This window comes from Myripristis murdjan, chromosome 7 (genome assembly GCF_902150065.1).
Source record: "Myripristis murdjan chromosome 7, fMyrMur1.1, whole genome shotgun sequence".
NCBI classification, from domain to species: Eukaryota; Metazoa; Chordata; class Actinopteri; order Holocentriformes; family Holocentridae; genus Myripristis; species Myripristis murdjan.
Window position 1 is genome coordinate 2,174,564 of NC_043986.1, and position 16,841 is coordinate 2,191,404.

General features: G+C 38.5%; 1 protein-coding gene across 1 annotated transcript in view; it reads left to right on the plus strand.

Annotated features, from left to right (window-relative positions):
- LOC115361792 (interferon-induced protein 44-like) overlaps positions 1-16,841 on the plus strand; it is a 343,479-nt gene that overhangs the window by 108,166 nt on the left and 218,472 nt on the right. The gene's annotated exons all lie outside the window — the stretch shown is intronic.

Here is a 16,841-nt window from a genome sequence, read left to right on the forward strand (position 1 = left end):
CATCAGGTCCCTTCTGGCCCCTGAAAATGACACACCTGTTCTGCTTATTAAAGTAACATCAGCGACTGTCTGACCAGTTTGGATCAGACAAGAGCATATCAACCAACCCAGCAGAAGACTGCAGTCCTCTGTCCTCCTCTGTAAAAACAGCCTCTAAGTGAAGACAGCATGTTTAACACTGGGAATCATTCACTGGAATCATACATGTCAATATCATGATAACTTCCATTTTGCCAAAAAATTATTCTTCAAAGTCTAATTCCTTCAAAGTCTAATCTAATCTAAGATGATATGATCTGAAGTCTTTTCTTTGTTAAACAGAGACAAAGGCAGAGAGCTGCGGTACGTGAAGGATTACAAACCCCACAGAAATGACGTCAAGCATCTGAGAATCCTGGTTCATGGTCCAGTTAAAGCTGGAAAATCCAGTTTCATCAACTCTGTCAACAGTGTCCTACGAGGCAGAATGACAGGCAGACCTTTGGTCAAGGCAAATACCAGTAAAAGTTTCACCAAGAAGGTATGAATGCCTTTTATTGTCCAGATAAACTAAGCAACAGCCACATCTCTAAAGTGGAAACCAAGTATAGCTACAGTACATCACTGCAACTGCAGCAGAACCTTGATTATCCAAACCCCTCAGGACTTAAGGTGTTTTCAATACCTAAAACCTCAGATAACTGAAATATGCACAAAAATGCAACAGACCATTTGGAGAAAAAATCTATTTAATGAAATAGACTATCAACGTGTTTGCAAAAACTTTTGTGTTACAAGCAAACTTTAAAACACAGGAGAAACATTTAGGCCTACTAATAATTACAGTTGTTTATGAGCCCTTTGTGACGATAAGACTCACACACACACACACACACACACAACAAAATCACCAATGAATACCTGAACAATTTGCTGGAGGACAAAACTGTAACAACACAATCAGATCAGCAGGATACTGTGCTGAAGGCTACAGCAGAGTAGGGCACAGCTTGGAGTGGGAAGGAGAAAAAAAACATTGGAAATGGTCATTGTGGTTGACCAGTCAGTGAACACGTTTACATGCACACCATATTCCGGTTCGGCTCAATATTCCGGTTAAGGTAACTGCGCCGCGGCAACTGGAATATTCCGTTTACATGTTACTTGGCATGTTCCCGTGTTTCGGCGTATTCCACTCTCTTATGTAATGCGACACTCAGCCGCGGGGGGCAGCAGTACACATAGACATAATATACGTAGACGCCTCATGACGTGCTGGAACATGAGCAGAGTCGCCGCCATATTGGATGGGTCTCTTCGCTCTAGGCTAGCACCAGAGTCAACCAGAGTCAATGGAGAGCCAGCAAAAATGCCGGTATTTTGTGCAGCTTATAATTGCAATAACCGGCACAGGATTTAAACCAGATCGTGTGGGATTACCTTTCAGAAGTAAGACTGAACAATAATTTTGGTTATTTTACCATTTATAATATTATATCATCGTTACTTACATGTAACGTTATTACAGCAGGAACTGGTACTCTCTCTCTCTTTGACTCTTGCTGTTTTTTTTTTTTTTTTCTTTTTAAAGGTTTCCCAGTGATACAGGCTGAAGGCAGTGGGAAGTTGCTATAAGACGGGAGGGTTTTGTTGTGACCGAGTGGTCAAAGCTCTGTAGTGAGCAGGACGGGTCAGACTGTCAGTGATGTCCTCTGTGTGTGTGTGTGTGAGTGAGAGAGAGAGAGAAATAAATTCAAATGAACAATCAAACTTGTTTCTTTTTTAAATTATAAAATTAATTCATTTATACATGTATCTATATGCCATACCATATGTTTTTGTTATAATACAACGTCTTTCAGCATGAAAGTACGTATTTTTAATGTGTGACAGCATCCTGTATCATAACTGAAACTCTGCTGTTTGTAACAAACCAAACCGTGGGCAAATCGGGTAAAAATTCGGGGAGTTATGGATTATTAAAGTTGGGGATACAGTAGAAATAAATGCACTGGGAGCGCATTAGAGACCCATCCAAGATGGCGGCCGGCTGCTACGTCAGCTCCAATAGGCAGCGGCAGCCTATGAGGCGTCTACGTATATTATGTCTATGGCAGTACACATATAGGCGTCTGGTCTGCCGGAAATACAGACGAAGAAGTCTTCTTCCTCGTCTTCTTCTTCTTTTTCTTCTGTTGCTAGTTCTATGTTTTCTCCCATCGATATCCTCCGTGATATTTAAGTCTTTCATTAGCTGAAGGTGGACTGCAGTCTCCTGGCTCTTGCTGCTGTTCGCCCTGCCGTTTTCCCCGCTTGGAGGTAACCATAGCAACAAAGACGCCACAGAATTCCTTGCGAGTCGAGCATGTGCAGTTGTGACTGAATATTCCGGTTGGGGGCATTTTCCGACTAAGGTGTTTACATGCCCCAATATTCCAGTTAGAAGAGGCATATGGCAGGGGTCTGATTCGGAATTTTCTCCAACAGGAATATGACCTTAATCGGGTTCGGTGTGTGTTTACATGACACATGCGCAACCGGTATATTGAGAATATTCCGGTTAATACAGGAATAAAGTGTGCATGTAAACGTGCTCAATGCTGCCACCACTATCCAGATGCATATGAGCTCGTTGCAGCAGGTAGATGACGGCGTCATCAACTCCCAAATGGGGCTGGTAGGCAAACTGTAGAGGGTCTAGCAGCTCCTTCACCTGCGGCCTCAGGTGGGCCAAGACCAGCCTCTCCAGCACCTTCATCAGATGAGATGTGAGGGCAACTGGTCGGTAGTCATTGACGTCCGATGGAGTCGACTTCTTCGGGACAGGAACCAGGCAGGACGTCTTCCACAGCACCAGGACTCTCTCCTGACTCAGGCTCAGGTTGTAGAGGTGTTGGATGACAGAAGACAGCTGGCTGGCACAGGTCCTCAGGATCCTGGGGCTGATACCATCAGGTCCTGCGGCTTTCCTCTGGTGGAGTCTCTCCAGCTGTCTCCTAACCTGGCCCGTAGTCACAGTCATGCGGGTGAGGGTGCTGGTGTCTTCAGTGGTGGAGGAGGTAGAGGGGGAGGGGGAGGAGAGGTGCTGCACAGGAGTGCTCACCACAGGGGGGAGAGGGGGGAGGGGTGGATGCGGTGGGGGTGTGTGGGGGTCTGGATGTGTGAGGGAGACAGACGGCTGTGAGCTGAACCTGTTGAAGAAGACGTTCAGCTCGTTGGCTCTCTCCAGGCTGCCTGATGGTTGCCTTTGTCTCCCTTTATATCCGGTGATCTGCTTCATCCCAGTCCACACATCCCTCACATTGTTCTGCTGGAGTTTGGCCTCCAGCTTCCTCCTATAGCTTTCTTTGCACCCCCTCAATTTCTCCCTGAGTTCGTGCTGCACTCTCCTCAGTTCCTCCCTGTCTCCAGACCTGAAAGCCCTCTTCTTCTTGTTGAGGAGTGCTTTCAGGTCGCTGGTGATCCATGGCTTGTTGTTGGGGTAGCAGCGTACAGTCCGGGTTGGCATAGTGGTGTTTTCACAGAACCTGATGTATTCTGTGATGCAGTCCGTCATGTTGTTGATGTCCTCCCCGTGTGGCTCACAGAGTACATCCCAGTCCGTTGTCTCAAAGCAGTCCTGCAGTGCCTCAGCAGCCTCCTGAGTCCACCTCCTCACCATCCTGGTGTGAACAGGCTGCCTCTGAACAAGGGGGACATACTTTGGGGTTAACAGGACCAGGTTGTGATCCGATCTGCCAAGGGGAGGAAGGGCTGTGGTGTTGTATGCAGATGCACTGATTCGGAATTCTCTCCAACTGGAATATGACCTTAATCGGGTTTGGTGCTTGTTTACATGACACATGTTCAACCGGAATATTGTGAATATTCTGAATAATACCGGAACATGGTGTGCATGTAAACGTACTCATTCTGTGACACTGGGGCTTAGAGAATCAAGGAGCTACTGTAGTCACAGCATTAGAGCAAGGGACATTTTGAAAAAAAATGTGCAAGCTCACGAAATGATAGCATTATCATAACAGCAGCACTGTCATCCCTGTGTTTTACAGTATAAAACCTACAAAATCCAAAAAGGACAGCCTCAAAACTTCTACCCTTTTGTCTTCAATGACACTATGGGTCTTGAGATGAAGGAGGACAGAGGAGTCCATCCAGGGGACATCCAACTGGCCTTGGAGGGACACATGAGAGATGGTTATGAGGTAAAATTAACACATTGCAGCTTTGGGATGAAAGCCTCTTTGCTGACAGAAATATATTTAGCAAAAATTCAGTTTACGTCATTACTTAAATGGATTTTGCCTTGTTTTCTAGTTCAGTCCTGGATCTAAACTGTCAGAGGACAGTCAGCATTACAACGCAGAACCAACTCTAAATGACAAAGTTCAGGTTCTGGTGTGTGTTGTACCTGCTGACCAAATACCTCTACTGACTAAAGACTCTGTGAAGAAGATAAGGGACATCAGAGAGATGGCCAGTGAGCTGGGTAAGAGCAAACATCAAGATTCAAGATTATCTTTATTGTCTCACAGAGTGAGAAATCTGTTCTGGGCCCCACATGATGAAATTTAGCAACGGCACTAACTCCGGCATATTTACATTGATGCTTTTTGCTGATATGTTGATTAATGTGCATTGTCCTAAACAAATAAATAAATAAAAAATCACCCATGCTGCAGCTGCACACATCACACAGTACATAAACATATAATATTGCACCACATAAAAAAACATGAAATACCTACATAATACAAGAGTACAGAAACATGGTACCAATAAATAAATAATTGAGAAAAAAAAACTGTCAAGTAAAGTGCCATCTGTGCAAGACACGCGAATCATCATCGTACTGGTCTATCTGACCTTGTTTACTAAATTGATAGACATAGGAATAAATGAGTTTTTGAATCTATTTCGTCTACAGTGAGGAACTCTAAACCTTCTCCCAGAAGGTAACAGCTCAAAGTCACTGTGCAGAATGTGTGATGGATCATTAATTATCTTGCTGGCTTTCTGCAGAGTGGCCTGTTCATAGATACTCTGACTGGAAAAGTGCTCATTAACCCTTATAAGGTATTCGAGTCTGTGGGACCCGTTTTCACAAACAACAAACATATGTATTGTTTATATTACTTGCAATTGGGATGAAGTAAAAATCTGCTGAGTATCTTAACAACAAAAGGTTTGATTATGTTGAATTAAAAGCCCCAATTTGCAATGGGTCCACCAGATCCAGCAGGACTCTCTGTGTAACAAAAAAACGAATACCATATAAACACCACCAATTCCTGAGTTTTATTAACATTTTTATTTACATTCAAAACCAAATGGTTATCATCTTCATCAGTGAACATCCAGATGTTCATTAGTTTGTGTGTAAAGCTGTGGTGCCACATTGAGATTAGTCAGTGTTACCTTGAAAACTGTATTCTTAAAGGACTGAACAGTTTCCTGTTGTGTATCTGCAGGAATTCCCCAGCTGGCCATCATCACCAAAATTGATTCAGCCTGCCCACTGATCAAGAAAGATCTGAAGAACGTTTATAAGAGCAAGTACCTGAAGGAGAAAGTGAGTTTCTACTAATAATTTTATGATAGATGTTCTAGAGATTTTTTTAATCTGATTCACTGCTGAAAAAAATAAGGAAACACTTACATCACACATCAGATCTTGATGAATGAATTATTCAAGTTAGAAATCTTTATCAATAACTTATGAATAATTTTGTTATTTTATAATTTTTTGTCTTTAGCATTGCTATTATTATCTTTTTTATTAGGGTCCAGGCAGCCTATGCTGCCAGGACACTACTGTATTCCTACGTGTTCTTCTTCTTTCTTTCTTTCTTCTTCCGTGGAAATCATGTTTCCCATGGGTGAAAAATCACCAAACTTTGCACAAAGGTCCAGTCCCATGCCAGATTACCTGCAAACTCAAGTCAATAGTCCTCATGGTGGCGCTATAGCAAGCCTCTAAATTTCAAAACTTTGAAAATTCATAACAAATCAACCATATGTGCTACAACTTCACAACTTTCATCAAACTGTAGCCTCAATACTGAAGAAACTTTTGTGCACTCAAACCTATTGCAAATTATGAAGTCCATCACTCTGTTTTTTTTCAAAAACTGTAAAACTTATTAAATCTATCTCCTCCAACAATTTTTGCTCAATTGACACAAAAATTGATACAGAGCATCTTCATACTGTCCTACACAAATGTTGTTTCTCAGATTTTTGATTTATCAAAAATTGAGCCTACCGTGCATCAAAATGTTTGACCGTAAATGGTACTGTAAACATATACCCACAAATTCTCACTAAATAAATCTTCAATGTTCATGAAAAAAATGGACAAAATTCTAGAGTCATGGTAGATGATGTGTGGCAAATTTCAGAATTGTATCTCAAAAACTGAATTTTTGACAGCATTTTGAATTTTGCTCTCATGTGAACAATTGGAGTCAATGTAAGAATGGCATTTTTAAACATCAGTTTTTCACTTATGGAGCAAATCAATCATTGTTAAAAACAAATGATCAACATCTCCATGCTGTCTAGATGCAATATGTGTATTTTCAGATTTTTGTCTTAATAACTGAATTTTTGACAGCAGTTTTAAATCTGCCTTTCCATGCATGGCTGGCTGCTGTCCTGCATGTCAGTGATTGGCTCAGTCAGTTTGTGGAGCTAAATGTGAAGTTTTAGCTCAGTGAGATAGAGGCCAGGCCTCGGTGTCAAAGATTGTGAGTTCAAGCCTCAGCTTGTGCAACATTCCCACGTGCCAAAGCTCAGCAAACTTTGCACAAAGGTCCAGTCCCATGCCAGATCATCATTGTCAGATTTTTGTCTTCATGACTTATTTATTTATTTTACAGTGGTTTGAAATCAGCCTTTCCATGCATAGGTGGCTGCTGTCATGTGACTGTCTTAGTCAATTTGTGAAGCCTCACATGAACTGACACTTGTCAATGCAAAGTGAGATAGAGTGTTGTCCTTCATGCCAGAAACTGTGCATTTAAGCCTCAGCTGATACAAAATGCACATAAGAATGCCACCTTTCTTTTCATCTTCCTATTCTCTACTTGTTGCTCAGAATTGCCTAAACTTGCCTGGCCCTGACCATTGCTGCACAGCAGCTATAATGTTTATTATATTTTAGTCTGCTGTGTTCATTTTGTCCCTATTGATCCTCCATAGTCTTGTCAGCTTGTTTGTCCTCACACCTGCCCTGCATTGTCTCATTAGCCCCGCCTCCGTGTTGCATGTCTTTGTTGTGTCTTGGCCAATCATGTGTCCCCTCCAGGCCTGTGTCCTGCCCTTTTCTTACCAGGTGTGTCAATCAGTTCAGTTTAAGTTCATATTCTTCTGCTTGTTGCTTAGAATTGCTTAAAAGTGCCCGGACCCGACCCATCGCTGCACAGCAGCTATAATTCAGATTGTATTAGTGTTATGGCATTATTGTAATTATCACAATAAATATCAAAGACTTGTACTCAGCAATGCAATGTACTCAGGTGTCCCTTGAAATTAGGATCTTGATCTCAATGGGATTTAGTTTATTAAATAAAGGTTATTATTATTACTATTACTATCTGAGCAAAAACAAATTTTGAAGTCAGCTGTTCCTTTTGTTACTTTCAACTTAGATGAAGAACTTCAGTGATTTTTCTGGAATTCCAATGAACTGCATCTTTCCTGTGAAGAACTACCATGAAGAAATCAACACGAACGATGATGTTGATTCTCTGATTCTGACTGTCCTGAGACAGATCATCAACTTTGGAGAAGAGTTCATCAGCGACATGGAAACCTAAGTGACTTTCATTTGGCTTTCAGAGATGTTCATGGCATTATAGAAACAACATAATCCTGCTGACATGAACGAATGGATTTGCTAAGAAAATGAACTCAAAATGCTTTTGTAACAAGATTCTACATGTTGAAGGTACAATCATTTTTAGTGACTGTAGCACCTTCGTCATGTGTTTCATGAGATTCTTTTTGTGAAAATATTTGAAAACTTACTTTTTGGCTCTTGCAATCGCAGGTAAACTGAGAAAAGCTACCAGCCAGAAATATTTGTTACCAATCATAAAACCGCATTACATATTTTTTACAGGCTGTGCTTTGAGCTTCATGTTTTATTCAGGATGTCAGTGCTTCTCTTCTACCAAGAACACTGATCTCTGCGACTTTTCTCTTCAGCTTCATGTTTTCTTGTTGGAGGCTTAATGCTGGAAATATGTCACCATATCTCTAATAACATGTAAAGCAGACGTTTCTTAAAGCAAAATCACAGACGTGTAGAAAGCGCCAGATAGTAGTAAGCAACTTTGAGTTGATTGGCTGATGTCTCGATAGGTACGGTGGATAGTGAGGGTCACATCAGAAAAAGAGAGGCACAGGGATTAAGAAAAAATAACGTTTTGTTGAAAAAGAACACCTGTGTGTGTTTGTGTGTGTGTGTGTGTTTCTGTAAACAAAAATTAAATATGATTACATCAGTCAAAAGCTAGAAAAAAACTTTCTGTCATATCTGAGGAGGGGGCTGCACGTCAACAAGGTGACACCCAAAATCCAAACCTCCAAAAGTGTAAAAAGGTAGCACAAACTGTCAAGTGAAGGAGGACAAAATCCTCACATTTCACCCGTTCACTGGCTCACATGTTTCAGCACAGATCCTTCAGCCCAGCATTTGAGGTTCACATGCTAAGTGAGGCAGTGTATATGTATTAGATTATTATATTATATATGTATTATATATGTATTGTATGTATGCAATATATATATAAGTTCAGAGTGTGTGCACAGCTGTGGCGGCACGCTGTCGAGTACAGACAACATCACATCCACAGCCTATGAACCTACACACATCTACAGGTGAAACAACAACACTGAAACAATAAAGGCTGTTGACACCAAATCATCTCTGTGAATGGTTCATGTTACTTTCTTAAAGAACGCACATGGATGCGTTCTTTAAGGCACGAATTTGTTCGTTTTTGTTCTGTTTTAATTTTTTTTTTATCTTGTGGCTGTTACTGTTGTGTGTGTTACTGTGGAGGATTGTGTATTTGTTACACGTTGCTACCACCTATTCATTCCATTTACACTTTACATAAATAAAAATTGAAAAAAGAAAAAGAGAAAGCAGAAAAGTTTTATACATATGTAGCGTGAGGGAGACTAGTAGGTATATATAAGATAACGCCACCTGGGGAATTGTACCCCAGGAAATTACTGATCAAAGGGGCTAATGCCCGGGGCCACTCAGGTTCACAACACCACGGGCAGAGACTGTTTCAATAAAGAAATATCTATTAACAAAAAAAGAAATCACAACAATTAGAGCACCAGGGTATAATGACATTACTATTTAAAAGACTGGTAGGGGGACAGAGGTCGGACAGGGCTGGGGCTTACCATGGCAGCAGGGGAATAAAAAAAGGGGGAAAACAAAAGGTCCACAAACTATCCACCCATGTCACTGCAAACCAACAAAGACGGGAACATGAGGAAAGCACTGCCACCAGGAAACCGGGCTGCTGCTGGGGCAAGCACCTGTCCAGAGAGAGGAAGGGAAAGGTTAAAACCCTACCAGCCGCTTGATCCCTGGTGTACCTACTACTAAATCAAACAATATAATTAAAAAAAAAAAAAAACAACAAGCAAACAAATAACAATTCACTCAAGCAAAAGAAAAGAAATAAGCAAAAAGAAACCCAACAATGATAATCAGCTATATAAAAGAATATATTTAACTTGGAAAAACAAACAAACAAACAACAATTCACTCAAATGAAGGAAAAGAAATAAAGGCTTACGGTCAAGCTTAGCTCAGCTGCGTGTCAAAGAATGTCCGACGGACGCAAACAGACCTCCAAATGACGGCTCTGTCATGTATATTGTTGCCCTGGCATCACATATTCAATTTAATTAAATTCAAATTTAATTATGTAGCACCATGTCCGTGTTCGGAAATATAAGTTCAGACTTATTTCCCACAATGTGACCAAGCATGAATATATGTGTTTACTTAATAAAAATAACCGTAATGAAAATCATGTGTTACCACTGTCAGTCTCCGAAATCAACCGAATAAACAATCAATTACTCAGTCAAATTTTATTCATGTAGCACAAGTCATACATCAAATGCAACAACAAGTGTTGAACATAAGAGTTGAAAAGAACATGAGGTTAAATAAAAAAAAGACGTCTTATTTGCAATGATCCGCCTCTATTCTGCCCGAAGCCAACAGGTTAGTTGACACAGGTGAGGGACGTTTACAAGAACACATATTTCAGTTCATCCCAATTGGATTCATGGTCATCCCACTTTTTGTGGACTAGAAAAATATGAAAATGATGAAAAATGGTCAATTCAAGAAAACTTTCATGCACTTTATTGATGAATTTTAACAATATAGTACCGTTTTATTCAATGTTGAAAACAAAAAAGCTGTTAAGACCTTTTAGTTATTAAGAAAATATGATAAACTCAATATAACATAAGCTCTGACATAATAAACTATATATCTAGACTATATATATATATATATATATATAAATATATCTATATCTGGATGGTTACGTTATCGCTAATAATCTGATCTTTTTTTTTTTTCCCACAATATTGATTAAATTTGCACTTCCGGGATCTATGAACCACCACCCACATGAAATTGACTTTCAGTGGACGCTTGCGTGGTGGCCGCACGTAATTATAACAGGTTATGTGCAGGGGGCATGCAATGCGGAAAGACTGACTTTCTGAACCAAAAATAATGAAACAAAAAGACAGATCTCTAACCTGACTCCCTATTACATAAAGAGGAGAAAAAAATGGTGATAAACAAAAAGAGCTAGTCACCCCTACAGCTACCGAGACTACTAAACAACAATCTCCAATAACAACATGCAATCAAGTACAAGCTCACACACACAGGGGAGCCGCCAGGGATTTTGGGCCCCATGAAAAGAAATCTTAATCGGCCCTTGTATAGCCTGCCAATAGGCCAGCGAAAAATTTAGATTTTTATATTTTTGACTATCATTCCGATATTTGTGAAAAGAACAACATGACAGTTACTTGGTTACTGCTCACTGTCTCCCTTGTAGTCCCGCATGCAGGTCTAATTTATCTCCAAAACTGTAGACTCACAGGTGGTGGCACTGGATTTGGGGTAAAAAAATACATATATGAGGCTATATGGTCGTTGCAATTTAATCTTCTGATTTCCAGAAAATAAACACATTTCTCTGATTGTATTGAGAGAAGTCACTCAGTCTGCATGCACCAGAAATGTTCTCCTCTGTTCCTACTGCAAAGCAGAGGGGTGAGAGTCCTAAACTACTGAAACAAACATTCTACACAGGTGACTACCTCTTGAAGCTCATCGAGAGAATGCCAAGAGTGTGCAAAGCAGTAATCAGAGCAAAGGGTGGCTATTTTGAAGAAACTAGAATATAAAACCTGTTTTCAGTTATTTCACCTTTTTTTGTTAAGTACATAACTCCACATGTGTTCATTCATAGTTTTGATGCCTTCAGTGAGAATCTACAATGTAAATAGTCATGAAAATAAAGAAAACGCATTGAATGAGAAGGTGTGTCCAAACTTTTGGCCTGTACTGTATATATGTGTGTGTGTGTGTGTGTGTGTGTGTGTGTGTGTGTGTGTGTGTGTGTGTGTGTGTGTGTGTATGTGTGTATGTATCTATGTATGTATGTGTGTGTTTGTATGTATACAGTATATGTATTTATATATGTGTGTGTGTGTTATATTTCCTGTTTTGTTTGTTTCTCCTGCATTTTTCTCTCCTTCACTGTCCTTCTGTTTTGCAGGACATTGCATGTTTTCCTGTTTTCTCTTTCTCTTGCTTTTACCTTCCTTCCTGTTGTCATTTTTCTTTCTGGTTATTCTGCTTTTGCTTTGTCTGTCAGAGCACTGTGTGAGCTCTGTTTTTAAAGGTGCCATACGCATAAAGATTATAATTATTATTGTTATATGTTGTGTTTATTTGACCAGACGTCTCTTTCCCCTCCTTTGTTGACACTCTCCTTTAGTTTCACTCTCAGTGTCTCAGTCATTTCATTCTGCAGTGAAACTGAAAGTGAGTCGGGCTGTGACTCGACAGGAAACTGGAGGATTTCTTGTAAATCACGAGGCTTTTCACCGCAGTGTGAGAAGGCAGAGCTACATGATCAACACCCTGCACTCTCTCCCGGCTCGACAGCAGCACAGGTTGGTTTTTTCTCAGTTTGTTCTCCTCAGGTTTTGTAGTAAAACACAGACAGACGTACTGTTGTTTCTATTGATAGAATTCAGTGTTTTGTCTTCATATTAATGCAGTGATTAATACCTTCAGTCACTGAGGAAATGGGATCATTTCAAACATGAAGAGACACCTGGACACAGCAGATCATTTCTTTAAGCTGCTTCTTTGATTTTCATTTCAGTGTCGGTGGTGATTTGAAAACTGGTGTGACTTTCCAACTTCACTGTAAGATAAACTCTTTTTTGTCAGACTTTAATTCATTTGAATCAGTGACTTTGATTAACTTGGCCTTAAGTTTATTTGAATTTCTGAATATTTTAACACCTATTTCTCACAGAATGAAACCAAAACTGCAGATGCTTTTATTTTATTCATAAATTGTTTTTTTTTTAATGTTGGATTTAACTAAAGAAACATTTTCATGTTGTATCATATATATTCACTTTCTCCAGTGATAATGCACGAAGCCATGATCCATTCAACTCATTTTGAGCTTAATACAATGTAATACAACTTGAAATATTCAACTTTTTCAATCAAGTTATTAAGTCTCAGAGTTATGATTACAGTTTGATTTTAGGCAATGAATACATTGCTCATTCAACTATAATATCTAAGTTGATCTCATGTGTTATTTTCTAGCAATGGGATGTGCATGCTGCAAATCTGGTAAGACACAACATTTTAAACCTCAGTGTTGATTAACTGATCACTCAGAGAATGACAAGTGCCTGCATGATGTCTCTGTGAAACACTGCTGACGTCTTAACCAACATATGGAATTTGTTTCTCAGTTTTTAGGAAGCCATGGAGGAAAATACCATGGAAGTAAGTACCAAACTAATGTCTGTGTGGCGCTCTCTGTGTTTTAGTGTTTTCAAAATGAATGTTTAGTGACTGTTTCTCTGGATGTACATGAGACCACAGGGGCGTTTCAGCGTCTTTAACCCTATAAAGCCATTCATATCATATATGATACACATTTTCAATTCCGTTTTTCGTTTTCAGTTTAATCAATACTTGACCAAAATACTGTTGTATATCTTTGAACACTTCCCCTGTTCACCCTGGACCATACCATTGGCACTTCAAGTACATATCATATATCATACACCAGAAAGGTCATGTAATAACATTTTTTTTTTGTTATATATATATATATATATATATATATATATATATATATTGTTATAGGACTAAATAAAGGGTTCAATTTTTTAAAAAATGGAAGAGAGGAGGAACACGATGCTGTATTTTCAAAAATTCATGATGACTCTTAGTTATCCACTTGTTCTCCATTGCATTGTTCAAAATTTCATCCCTCTCTCCCATGCATGTCTCCACAGGATTTTGCAGAAGTGGTCTGCAGAAAGTGGGATTGCTCAACAGTCTTAAGGCCTCAGTTACACAATCCTTTGGTAGTCTAGATCAGTGTTTCTCAAACTTTTTCAGACCAAGGACCAGTTAACCCCCCCCCCCCGCAGTTTTAGTCAATAGTCTTTTTTAGTCATTGACCTGCATCATGTTGGCTTTTTTTTTTTTTTTTTTAATTTAACAATATGTTAAATTATTATTATTGTTTTAAAAATGTAAGTTGCTTATCACACAGACCTAACAATTCAGCTACCAGTGAATGAGCTGGAGTATGCCTGTGATAACATAGATTGAAAAATAAGCCAAAGTGATACCTCTTCTCTGAATAGACAAGCTAAGCCAGTGTGCTGCTGTTAGCCAGTGAAAATAGAGCGGAGTGGCAACTCTTCACTTTGTTACACAATCTATGTCAGTGTGCTGCTGTTTTAACTTTGTTCTTGCCACGCTACGCCTCAGACAGCGCCGGTGGGTGTGTGCTCCTCAGTCACACACACACACACACACACACACAAACACACACCGGCATGAGCACACAGCAGCGCAGGGGGAGAAAACCTAACGCGCATCCAATGAATGCACTTTTTGGATTGTAATTTAAAAGGCTATGACGAAACAGGAAAGACACATTTTATTAAGTTTTTATTTAATGAAGTAGATTTCGTCTCATCTTTTTTCATCAACAAAAAATGTGTGTTGATTTGATTTTCTTTTTACTGTCCCTGTCTTTAGCCACGATACATTTTTATTGTACTGTAGCTAGTACCATAAGCCTGAGTGTTTTCTCTGACAGCTAGTTTTTTTTTTTTTGTTGTTTTTTTTAAGTAAATCTTTATTGACAGTTCAAAGTAATACAAACACGTTTTGGATAGAAACAAACAAACAAAAAATATAGGAAATAGGAATATACAGAAATATAGGGTAATACTCTGTCATGCAATTAAATAATAATGATAGTAGTAAATAAATAAGTAAATAAATTAAAAGGGATATAAAAATAAGTAAAGAGGAAAAGAAAGAGTACATACATTGGTCACTCAAAGAACAAGATTACATTCACTGATTATAACAAAAGTCCAGGCTGTCGTAATACTGTAAGAATAGTTCATTTTTTTTATCGTTTATAATTCTTAGAGACTTTAGATTAAAGTTGAATTCAAGCAAAAAGACTTAAAAAAATCTGTTTGTGTATAAAGAACTTACAACAAAGAATGAAGTAATTAGTTATGAATTCAATAGATTTATTGTTATGTATAAAATAGCAAAATACATCTTTTTTGATGAATAAGTATGAGAGACCAAGAAATCCAGAAAAGTAATTTCTCAGGTCAGTCCAAAAATCATGTACAACACTACATTCATAAAACACATGAGCAATGGATTCCTCAGAGTCACAGAAAACACAATTACTGTTTACATTCATAAACTTAGACAAAAATGCATTACAAGGGTAGATTTTGTGTAAGATTTTAAAGTGTATTTCTTTAATTTTATCGGGAATGCAAAATTTGTAAGGCAGTAACCATGCTTTTTTCCAATTAATATCATAAATTAAGTTATTCCAGAAAAAATTACCTCTTGGAGAACATTTCTTTTTGGCATGGACAGCATTACGTATGAATTTATTATTACATGTTTTATCCAGTAGATAAAATAGTCAATAATTAGTTTAGAGTCAATTTTCCCATTTGAACTGTGTGACAGGTGACATTTCATTAGTTGTATGATACCTGAAGGGATTGCCTGACACACAAAACTAAAATCTTTAAATCTGATAGGAAATTCAAAGGTTCTTAGAAAATCACTATAAGAAAGGAGATTACCATTTTTATCAAATAAGTCAATGATAAAGGTGTGCGTTGTGTGCCATGAGGGAAGAAAGATGGATCTGTTTTTTACTGTGATATCTTTGTTGTTCCATAGCAGGGCTTTGTGAGGGGAGAAGTTGTGAATGTAAAGGAGTTTCCATGCTAGGAGAGTTTGTCTATGAACGTTTGATAATTTGAGAGGAAATTTGGAGGGACAGTAATTACATTTTAAAAGAAGCTGTAAACCACCACACTTTTTAAAGATATTGCAAGGTATGAAGTACCACAACGAATCTTCACCATTAAGCAAACATCTTCTTAACCAATTAATTTTGAAGGTGTTAGTGATGTCTATGAAGTTGATTACTTCAAGACCCCCTTCAGATCTATTGTTTGAAAGAACAGCTTTTTTCAATCTGTGCTGCTTGTTACACCATATAAAATTCAGAAAAATGTCATTAATATTTTTACAGGTAGAGTCTGAAGAGTACAGAGATAAAGCCGGATATACAAAACGAGAGAGACCTTCCGCCTTGGAAAGAAGAACTCTGCCAATAATGGAGAGATCTCTTTGAAGCCAGTTGTTCAGGATATTCTTTGTTAAATTTAATCTAGGATGAAAGTTAAGATTCTGGCGAATAGTTTGGTTTTTGCATATGTGAATACCTAAATATTTGATAGAATCTTTAACAGGTATACCACATATTACTTGGGCATTTGGTTGATGAAGACAGAGAATTTCACATTTGTTTAAGTTTAAAAATAGACCAGAGGCATGAGAAAAATATTCTATGGATTTGAGAGCAAGAGGGATTTGATCTTTATCTTTTAAAAACAAGGTAGTATCATCAGCCAGCTGAGAGATTCTAATTTCCTTATTGAAGATGGAAATACCTTGCATAAGGGTGTCATTCAGAATACTAATGGACATTAGCTCCACCACCAAAATAAAAAGAAAAGGAGAGATGTGGCATCCCTGTCGAATGCCTCTGTGTATAGAAAATCTTCTGGAGGTGTTATGGTTAATAATAATAGAGCTATTAATGTCTCTGTACAGCATTCTGATAGCAGAGATGAAATTAGATCCAAAGCCAAACATTTCCAAGGAGGCAAAAAGAAATCTGTGTTTTACAGTGTCAAAGGCCTTACAAAAATCCAGAAATAAGATAATGGCATCTGAGTCGATAAACTCAGCATAATCAACCAGATCCAGAGCCAGTCTAATATTACAACTTATATGACGACCCTTCATAAATCCAGTCTGTGTCTCATTAATGAGATGATCTAAACATTTTTTAAGTCTGTTTGCAAAGATCAGGGAAAGTAATTTATATTCAATAGTTAATAAAGTTATAGGGCACCAATTATCTATAAATTGCGGGTCTTTTCCAGATTTA